The 18,268-nt window shown below is 49.1% G+C and overlaps 1 protein-coding gene across 2 annotated transcripts in view; it reads left to right on the plus strand.

The window, feature by feature from the left end:
- Positions 1-1,604: 1,604 nt before the first annotated feature.
- Positions 1,605-18,268, plus strand: part of RALGPS1 (Ral GEF with PH domain and SH3 binding motif 1) — a 295,892-nt gene continuing 279,228 nt past the window's right edge. For both annotated transcript variants that reach the window (XM_055541187.1, XM_055541185.1), the window contains exons 1-2: positions 1,605-3,787; positions 16,868-16,946. The gene's annotated coding sequence lies outside the window, so the exon portion shown is untranslated. The remainder of the gene's footprint in view (positions 3,788-16,867; positions 16,947-18,268) is intronic.

Genomic DNA, 18,268 nt, shown 5'->3' on the forward strand with positions numbered 1-18,268 from the left:
AGACTTTATTTTTTTGGGCTCCAAAATCACTGCAGATGGTGACTGCAGCCATGAAATTAAAAGATGCTTACTCCTTGGAAGGAAAGTTATGACCAAACTAGATAGCATATTCAAAAGCAGAGACATTACTTTGCCAACAAAGGTCCATCTAGTCACAGCTATGGTTTTCCAGTAGTCATGTATGGATGTGAGAGTTGGACTGTGAAGATAGCTGAGCGCCGAAGAATTGATGCTTTTAAACTGTGGTGCTGGAGAAGACTCTTGAGAGTCCCTTGGACTGCAAGAAGATCCAACCAATCCATTCTAAAGGAGATCAGTCCTGGGTGTTCTTTGGAAGGAATGATGCTAAAGCTGAAACTCCAGTACTTTGGCCACCTCATGCAAAGAGTTGACTCATTGGAAAAGACTCTGATGTTGGGAGGGATTAGGGGCAGGAAGAGAAGGGGACGACAGAGGATGAGATGGCTGGATGGTATCACCGACTCGATGGACATGGGTTTGAGTGAACTCTGGGAGTTGGTGATGGACAGGGAGGTGTGGCGTGCTGCAGTTTATGGGGTCACAAAGAGTCGGACATGACTGAGCAACCGAACTGAGCTGAACATAATCACAAACACTGAAAAATCTTTGCCTTATTCTACTGATTGAAAGTAAGTCAGGTCCTGCCTACATTCAGGGAAGAGGATCCCACAAGCCCATAGACTTGTGAGGTGAGGATTATGGGGGCCACCCTGCTGCTGCTGCTGCTAAGTCGCTTCAGTTGTGTCCGACTCTGTGCGACCCCATAGATGGCAGCCCACCAGGCTCCTCCATCCATGGGATTTTCAAGGCAAGAGTACTGGAGTGAGGTGTCATTGCCTTCTCCGGGGGGCCACCCGAGAGTCTGTTTATACAACTTCCTTGTTGATCAGCAGCTCTAATGAAAACATCTGCTTGAACTGTCCCAAAACTTCACTCTGCATGACATACAAGCCTATGCAGAGGCAGCTGGCCTGGCCTTGGTGATTTTTTCAGCCCTTCTTTCCTCCCCTAGCTCCTAAGTTCCTTCCCTTCATTGAGAGCCCGCTTATTCCACCAGCACATCACACTTTCACTGTAGGTGATCTGAATCCCAGCAGATGCAGTCAGGATCTTCTCTACATCCTGTTACATGGTGTTTGAGCATGAGAGTGACATGCCTGACCAGAGTTTCTGATAACTTGTAATAATAGTTTTACTATTATAAATTCATATACTATATAATTCATGCATATAAAGTATACAATGCAATGGCTTTTAGTATATTCACAGAGTTGTGCAATCACTAATTTTAGTATATTTTCATTATCTCAAAAATAAAGTCCACCTGCCTTAGCCATTACCCTCAATTCTTGCACCACCCCCCACCAAGCCCTAGACAACCACCAATCTGTTCTCTCACTATATAGATTTGCCTATTCTGAACATTTTATATAAATGGAATAATATGTGATCTGCCTTTTTGACTTACCATGGCTTTAAGGTTCATCCATGTTAATCGAAGTATCAGTATTTCATTTCTTTTTATATTCCGTTGTATGGATATACCACATTTTATTTATCCACTCATCAGTTAATGGACACTAGGTTATTTCTACTTTTTGGATATTATGAACATTTGTGTACCAGTTTTATACATGGACATATGCTTTCATTTCTCTTGGGTATATACCTAGGAATTGTTGGGTCATATGGTACCCCTACGTTTACCTTTTAAGGTACTGTTTTATAAAGCGGTGGCATCATTTTATATTTCCACAAGCAGTGTTTGAGGGTTCCAGTTTCTCCATCTCCTCACCAGCCCTTGTTATTGTCCGTCTCATTTGTTATAGCCATCCTCATGGGTGTGCAGTGGTATCTTATTGTGGTTTTGATTTACATTTTTCTGATGGCTAATTATATTGAGCATCTTTCCACATGCTTATTGGCATTTGGATTCAGATCCTTTTCTCATTTTACATTTGGGTTTACAATAACTTTTTGATATATTACAAAAGAATCTATGTTAATTGAAGAAAACTTAGAAGCTATGCATAATCATTTTAAAAATAAGAGATGCCATTTAGCAAGCATATATCACACACACTGTGCTGAACTTACGTGCTTGCCCTAAGTCGCACAGGTAGAAATAAAAACAGCTAATGTTTACTGAGCTACTGTTAGGTTCTAGGGCTTCTTCCACATGTCATCTCATTTAATCTTCCCAGCAGTCTTTCTGAAGAGGGTGCTATTTTCAGCACACTTATTTTTCAAGAAAGAAACCTAGGCCCATAGACAGTAAGTAAAGTGCTCATCTACACACAACTTGCTGGTGGCAGAAGCAGAGTTTGGACTCAGGTAGTCAAAAGTTCCCAGCTTTAGCACGCAACCCCCACCCTGTGCATTTCTGAATACAGAGGTTCTGAGCAGAATGAATCGTTGCATTGTATTGTCTCTTGTTCTCTTTCAGTAAAATAGCTAAGTAGCTTCTTTGATAATTATTCTTATCTTAATGCAAGATGGCAGAAATTTCCCTTGGAGATCCCTGAAGATTTAGAAATGCATTAATTTCCACTGACCCTGTTTCTCTTCTGTTCATTTGTTTCTCTCTTTTTCTTCCATCAGCTATGGGAAGACAGTAACAAATCTTTCCATACTCTGATATTACTGCAGAATGAATTCGAAAGTTGTCAAAAATGACTTATACTACTTGTTTGTGCATCCAAGAATCATTCAGAGTAACGTAGGACATAGAGCCTCCATTCTGTGGGAGGCAGAACAGAGATTTTCTGTGGTTCTGACTTGCAGGGCTTCACAGAACTGGCTTCCGCAGCCTTTACAACTTATTGTCTCGGGGGTCTTTGATCAAATAACTTAACCTTTCTGCTCATCTCATCGTGCGTGGCACAGAGAAAAGGATCTGGGAGCCGAAAGATGAGACAACTCCATTTCCCAGCTTTGTACTTGTGTGGTCTTGGGCAAGTCTTCTTACCTCGAGAGGCCTAATTTTGCCCAGATATAAATGAAATGGGTTGGACTCGAGGCTCCCGAAGGTTTCTTCTGGCTTTGATGTTCTGTGTTCTGTGCCTACCTCCGAGTCGTAAAGAATGGGCATTCAGGTGATGTTTCTCACAAAGCCATTTTTTTGTTGTTGTTGAAAAACAAATGAATCTTAGGTAGGGATTTCAAAGAGAAACTGTATGAGGCCTGGAAGGATGTATGGGGAATAAGATGCACTGCTTTTTCTAGGAAGATGGGCGTGGCGGGGCGCTGATCGGGGTGTGCAGGCTGCGGAGCATCCTTGCAGGCGGAGACCACGTCTGAGGGCTTCTAGCGGAGGCCGAGGCCAGGGAGGACCTGGGTTGCAGCGGCTGCGCACTGGAGCGCCCAGCCGGCCGATTTGCGTGTCTCCGCCTCTGCGATGAGCTGATTGGGGAGAGGAGTCCAATTCCGCGCGCCTATTGGCTGAGCGGCCCGCCGCTCAGACCACCCCCCTCCAGGAGCGGACGGTTCCTACTGCGGCTGGGCACCGGCTCTGCTCCCGCGTCGGCCCGCGCTCCAGCTGCGCCCGGCCCAGCCCCGGCCCGGCTCGGCCCGGCTCCAGCCTCCGAACGAAGTCGCCGCTGCCGCCTGGGCCGTTCCCAGGGCCATGAGGAGGCGGCGGCAGCCGCTGCGGCCCGCGTCAAGGTGACCGGCCAGGACTGCGGCGGCGGCGGCGAGAGCGGGCGGTGAGAGGAGCGGCCGGCGGGGCGGGGCGGGACCCTGAGAGCCGGGCCGGAGAGAGCTGCAGGTGCGAGGGGCGGGACCCTTAGGCGGGGGAGCCTGCCGCCGGGCAGGGGTGGGGCCTTGGGGCGGGAGGCGGGGCTGGGTGGTGGTGGTGGTGGGGTTGTTTCAGGCGGTCTGGGGGGCACTGGGGCCGGGCCGGGGGGCTTTAGGTGCGTGATGGGGATGGGGGTTTTGGTCTGGGGGACGGCAGGTGTGTGTGTGGAGGGGCGGGTTTGGAGTTGGGGAAAGGCCGCAGGTGCGGGGGGCGGGGCTGGAGGAGGCAGTTAGGAAGGGCTGAGGGGCTGCAGGTGCGGGGGGGCGGGGCCAGGTGGGAACCACAGGTTTGCCACGGGGAGGGGGCTGCGAGGTGAGGCCGAAGCGGCCGGACCAGCCGGGCCTTGAGGACACCACAGGTGCAAGGGGGGCGGGGCCGGGGAGACCTGCAGGGGTGGGGGGGCGGGGCCCCGAGTGGTTGCAGGTCCGGAAGCGGGGGCCCCAGGTGAGCAGCGGGCAGAGGGTGAGTGAGGGGTCGCGGGGAGAAGGGAATGCTGCTTTCTCCTCTGCCGGGATTTTTTTTTTTTTTTTGAGGGGAAGCAGGAGCTTTGGGCTCTCTGAGGATTCTGGAGGCTTCGAGGGTTGCCGCCGCTGGGCCGGAAGGGCCAGCTCGGCCTTGCCTGTGCTCCTCCTGAGTCGGACTTGGGTCTCAGCTGCCCTGGTTACTAGGCCGGCGGCTTCCCCTATGCCTCGCGGTGGCCTGACGTGGGGCGCACTGGTTTTCAATCTCGGGGAGGCTTTTTCGTGTCGCTGTTGCAGGGGGCATGCCTCGATTGGGGCGGAGTGGGGTGGGGACCGCCCGTTGGCTTTCATTCTATCAGCTGTTGAGAAATGTGTGTGCTTGAAGAGTAGTTAGTGTGAAGCTGGAAGGGTGGAAGGGTTCTTGGCCGACTGGCTCCTGGGACCTGGAGGCTGCTGCAAATCTTAACAGTGGTCGTCTCCAGAAGACTGAAGTGGCAGCCTGGTGAGGGGGCAGAACAGGAATCAGGGTTCAGAGGCTTTTGCCTCTTTGTTGCCTGGGAGAGTCTCTCACCTCTGAGCTTTGTTTCTTTCTTTGCTAGGTGTGCATCCTGGTACCTGCCTTGTGTTCCCCTCAGGGGGCTTGTGAGGGTGGGACAGACTGAGGACATCTCTGTGTAAAGCTATGAGTCTGCTGCCTCTGTGCTAGTGGGCAGATTGTGTTTGGAAACTGAGGGTCGAAAGAGGAGGGGATTTTTTTTTTTAATTTAATCAATCAATTTAGTTTTGGCTTTGCTGGATCTTCGTTGCTGTGCAGGCTTTTCTCTAGTTGCAGCGAGTGGGGGCTACTCTTTGTTGTGGTGCGAGGGCTTCTCATTGCTGAGGCTTCTCTTGTTGCAGAGCACGGGCTCTAGGGCGTGCAGGCTTCAGGAGTCGTGGCTCTCTAGAGAGCTGTGGGCTCTAGAGTACAAGCTGTCATTGGGTTGCACGTGCTTAGCTGCTCCGAGGTATGTAGGATCTTCCCAGATCAGGGATAGCACCTGTGACTCCTGCAATGGCAGGCGGGTTCTTTACTGCTGAGCCACCAGGGAAGCCTGTGGAGGGAATTTCTAATCGGTAGACCGCTTTCTTGTTCGAGGTGGGGCTGAGGTTGGTAGTGGGGATGAGGTTTGTGGTGGGATGGTGACTCCTGCTTCCTATGAGGCCTGTGAGGGAGCTGTGGCAGATGGAAAGCACCAGAACATTTAATTGTTTGCTGACCTTTAGACCCCAACTCCAGTGAAGACTCTGAATTGGAACACGAAGCTCAGACTTGAGCCTTATGGAATTTCCCTTCCCCATCCGAGTATGAACACTGATTTTTATCACATTCCAGAAGGAAGACACCCAAAAGAGGGGAATGCCAAAACTTGGTTAGGTTTCCATGTGATGGAGAGAGGAAAGCAAGATGATGGGACTCCCTCCTATTTGGAAGAGTATCCCATAGCCAAGCGTGTGACCTCTCATTGCCTTTGCTCACCAGCAGTGTGACCAGTTCGTCCCACCTGTGTTGCATGGACAGAAGAGCGGCAGGAGGAGGCTTCTCCTGAATGAACCTGCACTGTTCTTCGTTTCAGGCACTGTGGGACTTTGGGGAACCAACTGCCATGGTGCTGGCCTCTCTCACTACCATTTGGTGTGGCATGACCCAGTGGCATCATGGGGATGTTGTCTCAGATGTGGGTCCTTACTGGGGTCTGTGCTCATGTGGCAGGACCCAGAGGCTCTAAGGGCATCCCGTACTGTCCCGGCAGAAACTATGTAAATGACTCAGAGAGTGCTGTGCTCTGGGTAATGATTGTGCTCTGTGGGTTCAAAGGAAAGCCCAAACTTGGTGGTCCACGAGAGCTAGAAAATGTATTGGGTAATGAGAGAATTGGCTTTTTGGTTGGTGGTGTTTGAGTGACTGCATCCAAGGTTGAGAGGGAGACTTCATTAATGAAAATATCGCATCCAGGGTTCTCCGTGATATGGCTCCAGTCTACCTTTTAAACTTGATTTTCCTTTTCAGCATGGAGGGTAAGAGCTCTGGCTCGGAAGTCAGACAGAGCTGCCTTTGAAGCCTCACACAACAGTTTCTTGACTTCTCAGAGCTTTAGTCTCCTTATTTATAACACAGGGATAATCATGCCCACCTTGAGAGGTTGCTGTGAAGAGTAAATGTGGCTAGATACGTGAAGACACCTGATGTATTAGGCCTTTGTTGTTAGGGTCTATTTCTGCCCCTCCCTGACCACCCATCTTTCAACACAACAAAATAGAATGTCCTATGTAAGGAGAGCAGGACTGGTCATTGTGAGGCCTTCACTTCTCGTGTGACCTCTATCAGGCCTTCCCCTGTCCAGGCCTCAGTTTTCTTAGCTGAGAGAGGATATGTGAACATCAGTCAAGAGTGATCCTAGCTCTGGCATTCTGATGAGCGAGTTTTCCCGCAGGGCAGGAGGGAGGACACTGATGACCCGTTACTTAGTTCTTCTTTTAAAAATACCTGTTGAGTGCTTTGCCTGGCACATAGTGAAAGTGAAAGCCGCTCAGTTGTCCAGCTCTTTGCGACCCCATGAACTATACAGTCCATAGAATTCCCCAGGCCAGAATACTGGAGTAGGTAGCCTTTCCCTTCTCCAGGGATCTTCCCAACCCAGGTCTCCCACATTGCAGGCAGTTTCTTTACCAGCTGAGCCACAAGGGAAGCCCAAGAATACTAGAGTGGGTAACCCATCCCTTCTCCAGTGGATCTTCCCAACCCAGGAATCAAACCAGGGTCTCCTGCATTGCAGGCAGATTCTTTACCAACTGAACTGTTTATCAAAAAATACCTGTTGAGTGCTTTGCCTGGCACACAGTAGGTGCTCATTAAATACTTGTTGAAGGGACGAATGAGGGACTTTCACAAGAAGGTGTGGCATCTTATCCCTGCTGCTTATATGGATGTTGTATCTGTACCTTCAAAGTGCATTTTGTTTATTGAAGAAAAAAAAGTTGCAACAGCTTTATCGTGAAATTAGTGAAGCTCAACATGAAAGACGAAAGTTATTTCACAGTCCTCTTTCACTACAAATTAATTCACTCCGATTTTCACAAACATACAAGTTTTTTTTTCATGGTTGCAGTCATATGTACGTGAGCATTTGGAAAAGGCTTGGCAATAAGGAGTTTCTTTAAATGATGTTTTTATCTTATTTTTTTTAAGAATTAAAAACTAATCACACATAGATTTTTTTTCCCTAAAAGATAAGTATTTCAAGGGGGGGGAGATTGTAAAGTAAGTGTCTTTCTTGTCTCAAGCTTCCAGTTCCCAGTCTTCTCTCTAGTGGGAACCACTATTATCATTTTCTTGTTTGTTGTATATTCTTTCTCTTACGCAAAGAATAGCATCCTATACATACTTTTGCTCCTGTATTTATTTACTTGATTTCTTTTGGAAATTGTCCCAGCATTGGAAAATGTTTTAATTGGTACATACAGTTCCTCAATAGATGTTTTTTTTCACCGACGCCTTGAGCACAATTTTGTGTCTCCACTCTCCCCCACTCTCCCTGATGTTTACTCAGTAATGGTCAGCAGTCATTGTTTAGAAGACTAACAAGAGACAGCCCTTGTTTTTCTCGAGGGAAGAAAAGGCTCCAGTTCCAGTGAACAGTAGACTAAAGGGCAGTCCATGTATCTGGATGCAAGGCAGACATAGAAAGAGAAAGGAAAAGGGATTTGTTCACTAGTAATTGAAAACTGATTTTCCATTCAGCCCATGATTCAAAGTCCAGCGCTGTCACTTACCGGCAGTATGACTTGGGGCAATTTACCTAATCTTTCTTCCTTTCAGTTTCCTTATCTGTTAAATGGATGGTGATAATAGGATCTGCCTTTTGGGGCTTTTTGTGAAGAAGAAACGAGATCATGTGTGGGAAGTACTTGCAGGAATAGGTCTTGGTAGATGCTCCACAAAGGGTAGCTGCTGGGTTATTAATAATCTTTGTTAGCAGACACTTACTGGGTGGTGGAGGGTAAGACACAGGAGATGCTCAAAGTCCTTGCCCTCATGAGGTGCTCACATGCTCTGCAGGGAGACTGGCACACAGGTCACTGAAGCTAGAACAGGGCCCAGGGGTGCGGAATTGGGCAGTGTGGGGCTCATGGAGGCAGGAAACAATGATTTCTCCCTTTGTGGTTTGGGAATGGCTTGCCACCTCCTCTGTGAAACCCACTCAGTTCTTCTGCAAGTGACCACTCCTCTCTCCGCTCCCTTGGCATTCTTGTGTGAGTAACTTGGATTGGAGCATGCACCTCGCTATCGCACGCATTGTTTTATGCCCGTGTCTCCTCTGCACAGGGAAAGTCTCCTACTTTCTTTGCTCCTGCGTTTCCAGGGTAGACTCTCGGTGGACCTTGTGATGGACCTCTGCTCAGACAAGTCATGCTACCAAATGCAGGCACACTCTTCTCAATAGGTCTTCAGGTCTCTGATGAAACCCAGACTCTGGACTCTGTTGCTTCATTCCCCAGGTACTTGAGTGCTGACCGAGACACACGTGTGCTGTCTGCCAGCTGTAGGTTTTGGGTCTGAATGGTGGTACTTGTCCTACTGAGTCTTGGGAGAGGGAAGAATTATTTGCTCCAGATAGTCCAGGACAAGACGGGAAAACAGAAAGAAGGATGTCTGAAAATGAACTGCTCACGCTTGCTGAAGCCCACCTCCCCCTTCCTCAGAAGTGTGGCTGCTGAGGTGGGCTAGTGGAGGAGCAGGCCGCAGGGAGCTGAGTAGGTGGTCCGTAGTTGCTGATGAGGGAGGGGGAGCAGTGGTTGGGTTGGCCTCTGAGAGGGGCATCCTGAGGCATTTCTGGGGCCACTTCCTTCCTGTGGGCATTCATCCACCAGCCTTGCTGTGCTCTTGCTTTGGGCCCAGCTCTTTGCTGAGTGCTGGCCACGTGGAGATGGAAGAGTTGTGTCCTACCCTCAGAGCTGACGGTTAGTGGAGGAATCAGGTGCAAACAGAACGTGACCAGAAGGGGAGTGGTGACGACAGAGGACCCCAAGTGATGTGGCCAAGCAGATTCCAACTCTGGCGCTAGACCTGGGTTCCGATTCTGACTCATCCACACACAACCTTTGTAACTGTGGGCAAGCGTCTTCCCCATTGTTAGTCTCAGTGAACCGATAAGATAACGGGAATGGCAGGGTTACCTGCCTGGGGGCTGTTGTTGAAGATTCCGTGAAATAATGCTGTGGGCTGCTCAGCGCCCTGCCTGACCAGAAACTTATGCTTACAGAGTGCTCATTGTACTTGATTATCCTTAGTGTTGGGGCAGCACCAGGAAGCACTTGTTTGGCTGTTTTCTGTGGGTTCCAGTGTAGCGGTGATGGTGCCAGTCAGTGGTGAAGGTGAAGGTGATGGCCACGGCGTCTGAGAAACCAGCTCTGAGGTCACAGAGTGCTCGAGGAGTCCTTGGGGCTTTCCTCACGGGCCCACAAGTGGTTCTTCTCCCTTTTCTGCTTGGGGCCTTCTCACAGGTGGTTCCAGCCCAGCACCACCCTGAGCCCCTTCTCTTTGATCCCCTGCACTGATCAGTTCCATGGCTTTTCCCCACGGGAGGCATGAGTCCGGCTTGTCTCACCTGCACTTTCTGAGGAGAGCAGACTGTGCAGACCCGGAGAGGCACATTCCCCCCACCCCCATTATTTTGCAGAGCTTTCAGGTCCATTGTGTTCTTTACAGGAGACTTACCACCTCAGTGTCGGCGAAGCAGACAGGGCAGCACTTATAGCAGACCTTGAAGTCAGGCCTGTGTGGGTTTGTGTCCCGGCCCCACTTGCAAGCCCTGTGGCTTCAGGCAGGTGACCAATGCTCTGTTTCCTAATCAACACGGGAAGCACAATGATACTTACCTCCCCCTGGTTCTTACCTGACTTTAAGGAGATGAAAGGAACAGGGCTTAGCACAGTGCTCCACGTCATGAACATCCAGTCAGGGTGAGCTCTGTTAACCTGTTGACGTCCAGGGCTGTCAGGATGCCTGTTTGGGGGGACACGCACTTATTGCCTATGAGTTATGTGAGTTATTGCACATGGAAAGTGTGGAGAGGGTGGTGCAGGCTGCTGGGAGCACCCAGGGTAGCAGGCAGCACTCAGCCTGCCTTGGGACTGTGCACGCAAGCCTGGACTCCCACAAAAGCAGAAGATGCTGGTGAGTGGGAGGACAGAGTCAACCTCGTGGGTGGGCCCTGTCTCAGACCCATCCAGGAACTGAAGGCTGGTTTCCCAAGTTCTTGCTGTCCCACTGTTCTGAGATTCCATGTAAATAATGGGACTTTAGTATAAACTCATATATAATATAAACTCATGCAACATTATACTTTTCCCTCATTAGGATTTAAATGTTTTTATTATCTGATTGTATTTTAAGGTTAAGGCAGTTACTTGAGTAATCAGAGGAAAATGTAAATATTTGGCCTCAACTGTCAAAAGTTTCCTTGAAAAAAAAAGTTCCCATGAAAATCATCTTATTAGAGACAAAAGAAAGAATGATGAATAATTATGTTCGTATTTATTGGATACAGTAATTCTCACCCACTCTTGTATGAGCTTGATAAGTAGGTCAGGGGAAATCTGTGCTTTTGATACATTTCTGAGTTACTAAATATTTATGGAAAACAAATTAGTGAATTCTGGAGAATTTGGTGTGTCTCTTTTTGTGGCAATCAAGTCTGTTATGTGGAATTAGGGACTTTCACTATGTTGATATTTCTTGTTCTGTGCCCTCTCTGTAGCTGTTTTTTTTTTTTTTTTCCTCTCTAGGCACCGTATCTCTAGCACCTTGAGTCCACTGGCGTCTAGGGTTGTTCCCACTGGGTTCCCACAGCACCCTGGTGTAGCAGGTAGTAATACTGTGTGACCGGCCTCAGCTTCCTCTCACCCCGCTCCCAGACTTTGCAGAGTCAGTCTGCATTTTTTCTCCACGTTCAGGGCCTAGCCCAGGGCTAGTAACCGGCAGCCAGGACAATCTGAGTGTGGTGTTCCCTCTGCTTCTGGTTTCTCTTAGGAAAAAGCCACATGGTTTGCATGGCCCGCAGGTGTAACAGCTTGCTCTTCAGCGTAACTGTGAGTCCCCCGGTATAGTGTGTGCCATCCTGTCACACCACGGACTGCGGCTTCTCTGCCCACCATCCGGTCCTCCGTGCCTGGCGCAGCGTCCGGCACGGAGTAAGTAGTCCATAAATGTTTGTTACAGGGACACATGGAATAAAGGGCGGGAGCCCAGTGACTGATCTGAACCTGTAAAACGAGAAAGCTGTTGGATCTGAGGTCCCTTCATCATAAAATATTTCAGCACTTTACAAAGCCTCGACACCTTGTTTTTTAGCCTCATATTGATTCTGCGGGGTAGGTGGGGGTCGACTTTGGTCTTCGGAGGAGAAAACTGAAGCTCAGAGAGGGTGAACAGATTGCCCAAGATGGAGCTATGGGAGACACAGAGGGCTCCTCAAGTGTCTTTTCTCACAGCCCGTGCTGCCTTAGGTGTGGTTTCTGACACACTTTGGAAGAGCCACAGGTGAGACAGGTAAACAGATTCATGGAGAAAAGGTACTTGCAGCAGTTCCTCTTGGTTTTAGTTGTTTTTTCCTGATAATTTGAAAAGTTGAGTTCAGTTTGGGACGATGGCTTTAAGGTCTGAGATCAGGAAACACTGATCTTTTGTATAAACAACGAAGGTACAGGATTGGTGTATGTGCTGATTGGTCGGTGACTAAGATTAGAATTTGTTCTTTTTGGGAAAATTTTTGATAAGAGTAGAAGTTACTTGCTGACCTATACGTAGCGTTGTTGTCATTGTTTAGTCACTGAGTCGTGTCCGACTCTTTGCGACCCTATGGACTGCAGCGCGCCAGGCTTCCCTGTCCATCACTAACTCCCAGAGCCCACTAAACTCATGTCTATCGCATCAGTGATACCATCCAACCATCTTACCCTCTGTTGTCCCCTCCTCCTACCCTCAGTCTTTCCCAGCATCAGGGTCTTTTCCAGTGAGGTGGCTCTTTGCCTCAGGTGGCCAAAGTATTGGAGCTTCAGCTTCAGTCCTTCCAATGAATATTCAGGACTCTTTCCCTTTAGGATTGACTGGTTCGATTTCCTTGCAGTCCAAGGGACTCTCAAGAGTCTGCTCCAGCACCGCAATTCAAAAACATCCATTCTTCAGCACTCAGCCTTCTTCATGGCCCAAGTCTCACATCCATATGTGACTACTGGAGAAACCATAGCTTCGACTATGTGAACCTTTGTCAGCAAGGTGACATCTCTGCTTCTTGATAAACTGTCTAGGTTTGTCATAGCTTTCCTTGCAAGGAGCAAGTGTCTTTTAGTTTCACGGCTGCAGTCACCATCCGCAGTGATTTTGGAGCCCAGGAAAAGAAAATCTGTCACTGTTTGCACCTTCTGTTTGCCATGAAGTGATGGGATCGGATGCCAGGATCTTAGTTTTTTGAATGTTGAGTTTTAAGCCAGCTTTTTCACTCTGCTCTTTCGTGATTGTCAAGAGGCCCTTTAGTTTCTCTTCTCTTTCTGTGACTTTTTATGACCCTATGGACTGTAGCCTGCCAGACTTCTCTGTCCATGGGATTCTGCAGGCAAGAATATTGGAACGGCCATGCCTCCAGGGGATCTTTCCGACCCAGCAATTGAACTCTCATCTCTTACTTCTCCTGCTTTGGTAATCAGTTTCTTCACCATGAGTGCCACCTGGGAAGCCCTGATATGTAGCATTATTTTGATGCTTTCAAAAGATGCTAATTGCTTCAGTTAGCCTGTTTCTCTAATTTATCTCTGGGTGTACCTGCCTTGGGCTCTTTTGCTGTGAGCAGTGCTGCAGGCTTTGTGCTTATCAGATACAGTGTCAGTCAGATCTGAAGGTTAGAGGTCATCAGGGCTGCTCTTCCTGCTTTCCTCATGAGGGTGGATGGACTTTGCCAGGGTTTTCAGACTCGGGCGTCCTGATTCTCCACCTGTAAAACCTGTGGACTTCCATTTGTGTGTTGCAGTTTCTCAGCAGCTGCCTGCCTCTCATGTAGTGTTGCTCATAGACCACGTCCATTAGAAGACAGTTTCCAGTGAGGCTCTCTGTGGTGGGGGCATGATGGCTGAGCCAACTGCCCAACCAGGAAAGATTATTCTGTGTGTGTGTGTGTGTGTGTGTGTGTATGTGTTAGTCACTCAGTTGTGTCCAACTCTTTGCAACCCTATGGATTGTAGCCTGCCAGGCTCCTCTGTCCATAGCTGGAGTGGGTTGCCATTCCCTTCTCCAGGGAATCTTCCCAACCCAGGAATCAAACCCAGGTCTCCTGTATTGCAGGTGAATTCTTTGCTGTCTGAGCCACCAGGGAAGCCTACTTAACGTATAAGATTGGGAAGTACTAGCATTTGAATGGGAGAAGGCAATGGCAACCCACTCCAGTACTCTTGCCTGGAAAATCCCATGGACGGAGGAGCCTGGTAGGCTGCAGTCCATGGGGTTGCGAAGAGTCAGACATGACTGAGTGACTTTACTTTCACTTTTTACTTTCCTGCATTGGAGAAGGCAATGGCAACCCTCTCCAGTGTTCTTGCCTGGAGAATCCCAGGGACGGGGGAGCTTCTGTGGGCTGCCATCTATGGGGTTGCACAGAGTCAAACACGACTGAAGTGACTTAGCAGCAGCAGCAGAGGTATGTAAGTGTAAAAATAAGTCCAAAATAAAACAAATAAGTGTTGGAAAGGTTAATTAGAGCACTGACAGTGGCTACAAAAGAAGAGTACAAGGTGCTCAGAGGCCATAAGCCAGATGGCTTTACCTGGTTGGGCAATCAGAGATTGCTTCCCAGAGGAAAGAGGAGTTGGGGTTAGCCAGGAGAAGAAGTGGCTGCAGGTGGCAACAGTACACTGTTTGGAGTCAGAAAACCTTGGTTCCTGCTCTGAGTCACTTAGTTTTGTGAGCCTTGAGAGAGGCACTTAATTTCAGTCTTCTTTAAAGGTGATCATAATACTGACTTTGTGATATCTTACTGATCAGGGCCACTAAAATAATAATAATAAAAAAAGAAGACTATTTCAAGTGCTGGATTTCCCAGGTGGCACAGTGATAAAAAATCCACCTGCCAATGCAGGAAATGCAAAAGATGTGGGTTTGATCCCTGGGTTGGGAAGATCCCCAGAGAAGGAAGTGGCAACTCAGTCCAGTGTTTTTGTTTTATGTTTTGTTTTTTTGGCTGCGAAGCATGTGGGATCTTACCTTCCCAACCAGGGATCAAACCTGCACCCCCTGCATTGCAAGGCGAAGTCTTAACCACTGGACCACCAGAGAAGTCCCTCATTCCAGTGTTTTTGCCTGGGAAATTCTATGGACAGAGGGGCCTGCAGGACTACAGCCCGTGGGGTCGCAAAGAATCAGTTGATTGGCATGCAACTGAGCATGCCAGCACTTCAAGTGCTAGCAAAGATGTGGAGCAGCCAGAATGCTCACAGCCAGCTGCTGGGTGTGTAGATCGGTTTAGCCAGTTTGGAGACTGCTTGCCATCATCTAACAAAGCTAAACATTTAACCAGCTATGACCCGGTAGTTCCACTCTTGGGTATCAACCCAGCATGAAGGCATATGAATGTGCCACATGGCACCACTCAAAAGGCTTACAGCAGCACCCCCGTGATGGCCCAGGCTGGAAACAGCCCCAGTGTCCGTCAGTATAGAGTGGACAGGAATGGTAAACTCCCACAGTGGGAAAACAGTAAGTGAACAACCATGGAAAATCAGGATGAATTTCACAAACATAATGTTCATTCAGGCACAAAAGATCATGTCCTGTACGGCTCCATTCATAGAAAGTTTAAATAGGCAGACGTAATCTCTGCTGTTGAAAACCAGAGTGGTGGCCACCCGTGGGAGGCTGGTAGAGATGGAAGGAGGTGTGGTGGGTTTTTGGAGGCGATCATGGTGTTTTCGCCCCATCCGGGTGCTGTGACCTGGGTGTGTTCACTTTGTGAGACCCCTTTGACCTGTGCACTTGCATTGTGTTCCTGTATGCATTCTTCTGCACGCATGTTGCATTTCCATGGGAAGTTTATTTAAAACGCTGACGGAAGGAAGCTTATCAGTCATGTTCCACTCAAATTATTATTAATGGTGAGAATGGAAGTTTTTTTGTATTGATGAGTAAAATAATCATTTTAACATACTTCATCTTTACCTCTTCCTTTGATCTTTGCATTTGTTTTGTAAGGTAACAAACATATCAGTACCTTAGAACGTATATTTAATTTACAAATAAGCTTATGTATGTAAGAGGTACTTGCTCAATGCATGTTCAGCTGTTAGTAGTGAAGGACTGGAGAGTTTGATGAGCTGTAGCTCAAGGTCATAACAGAAGGGGCAGCCCAAGCAGGGGCCTGGCTGCGGGAAGCAGGTGGTGAGGAGGGAGCCTCAGTCGGTTTGGGTCAGCAGCCTGTGTTTGGGTTGTTTTCTTGCTTCTGGAACACGAAGTGTGGGCTGGGGTGGGGGTGGCCTGAAGCCAGAGAGGGACGCAGAGCCTGGCCTCTTGAGCGCCTTGGACCCCAGGGACCCCAGGGGAAGGGCTGCGAGTAAGCTCTGGAAGTAGGAGGACTAAGGGAAGGGGGCAAGCAGAGGAGACAGGAGGAGGAGGGGGAGAACGAGGTTGTTATTGAGGCTGAGAGATGAGGGGCTGGTGAACCGTGTTCAAAGCTCAGCCGTTAGGTCCTGCTGACCTAATGGGTGGTGGGAAGGTGGTGCGGTGCGGGGAGGATGAGGCCTGCAGCTCAAGGGCCGAAGCTGTTTGGAAGACTGGGGAGAACTTCGGGTGTTCTCAGGCATGGGGAAGGATCAAGAGAGTGGAGGAGGCTGAGGGTTAGATGGGTCTCAGGCGGACACCTCTTCCTCAGAGTTGGGAGTCAGGTGCCAGGAGACGATGCGGAAACTTCAGGTTAAAGGAGGGACCCAAGGGAGGTGAAGTCAGCTTTCCTCAGTGGAGGTCATGAGGCTGCCCTCCTGGGGATGGTGGAGGATGCGGAGAGGGGGTGCTCTGTAGGAGGGAAGGCAGACCGGCCCCAGGGCCCTCTGCAGCAGCTGTGCGGGATGCCTGTCCTGTGCCACATGGTCTGCCTCCCTGGCCACTTGCTCTGAGGGTTGGGGTGTTTGTGCCAGGTACTCCTGAGTTTTCCCTGCGGGCCCCTTCCTGAGGTCTTGGCCGGGCTTTGCAGCTGCCAGAATGCATCTTGCTGTGGAGTCTCCTGGCAGACCCTTCTGTGCTTCCACCAGCGTGTATCCAAAGCATGATGGGAAAGGAGAATAGTGACCACAGAGATTTAAGTTAACTTTGGTGATTTTAGGGCAGGCTTTGCTACCCGATCGGCTAAATGGTATCGTATATTGATCTATGGGGAAGGCTTGTGACATTTCACAGAACAGGCTAAGAATCAGATCTTGTTGTACTATATTTGGTCTGACCTTGCTGAGTGTCGAGAAACAAGTCTCATCATCTGGAACATCGTGTAAATCGAATTACCCCCCCCTGCTTTTTCAGAGGCTCCTGTTTGGAAAGAGACCTGCTGGGACAGTTTATCCTGTTGGCCTGGGATTATGAAGCCCAACACGTGTTCCTGGTAAGTGGGTTCACTGACCCTGGTGCCCTGTGCCCTCTTGAGCAGAGGGCCAGGGTGTGGCACCCAGGGGTGTGGCTGGTTCCGGTGTGAGGTCGGAGAACCTCCCGCCGCGAGCCTGTGGGGCTGTGGAGGGCGCAGGGGCTTCTGGGACTTGGGTGTCCTCAGTGAGCCACACCCAGAGGGTGTTTCAGGGGCTTTGTCTTGGGATGACTTGGGCTCTGGGGTTTTCACTCCTGACTCTTGGATCAGGGTTTTTTCCTTCCTCTCTCTCCTCCTCGTGCAAAAGCTCTTGTTGCCACACTGTTTCGGTGTCATCCTTTTGCTCCTGTTGGTCAGAAGACGAACGTTCTGTGTCATCCTCCCTACAATTGGGGTGACTTGGGTGATCTCCTTTCTCCCAACCTCAGTCAAGTCCTTGTCTCACCCCACAAACCTCTGCCCCCTCTCTCTCAGTTCAGCTTCCTCCTCACTTTGGGCTATCCTTGCTACAGAGCCTTCGTCAGAAAGGGCCAGCCGTGGTGTGAGTCACGCTTGGCCCTGGGAGGATGGGGGAAGGAATACGAAGGTGAGTAAGACATGATCGTGGTCTTCCAGAGACTGTAATCTACTCGTCAACCCCTGTCTTCCTGCCCACTTCCTCCCAGCCTCCTCGCTCCCTGAGGTTCTGTCCAGCCTACCCGACACCTCTTCTAAGAATGCTTTTCTGCACTCCTGACTCACTTAAGCTCCCCTTCTTTTAAACTGTCATGACGCTTGTCATGACACATGTCATGTCAAGGCCTCTCGTGGCCTTGGCCACAGTCTGCACTGCAGCCTGCTTTTTTTTTAACCTCCCCCTTATCTCCTTGACTAGACGTCAAGCACTTTTAAGGCAGGGGCTGTGTCTTGCTCAGTATTGTGTTCCATGCAGTGCTTTGCTCCATGCCTTACACACAGTAGGTACTCAATAAGTGTCACCAGACGGGAACCAACATGGACTTGCTCATGGTTCTCAGCACCCATCCCCTCTGCAGCCATGGTTCTCAGGTCTTGAGACAACATATGACCACAGGGGAATATCTGCCTAGAAGAATCCTAGGAGATCTTATTCAGATTGGAGTAGTCACAAAAGTGTTAAAAGCTGAAATATTACAATATTTTTCAGATTCTTCCTAGTACCTTACCCTTCTGTCAAGCTACTCTCACAAAGTAGTAGAAGGTAAAGTTTCTGATGCTTTCCTGCCAGGGCCCTAGGCTTCCTTGATTACAGTACAGTAATTCATACAGTGCTTGGAAGAAGCAAGTTCCCTGAAACTTACATATCAAAGGGATTGGTTCCTTTA

This window comes from Bubalus kerabau, chromosome 11, assembly GCF_029407905.1.
Source record: "Bubalus kerabau isolate K-KA32 ecotype Philippines breed swamp buffalo chromosome 11, PCC_UOA_SB_1v2, whole genome shotgun sequence".
Lineage (NCBI taxonomy): Eukaryota > Metazoa > Chordata > Mammalia > Artiodactyla > Bovidae > Bubalus > Bubalus kerabau.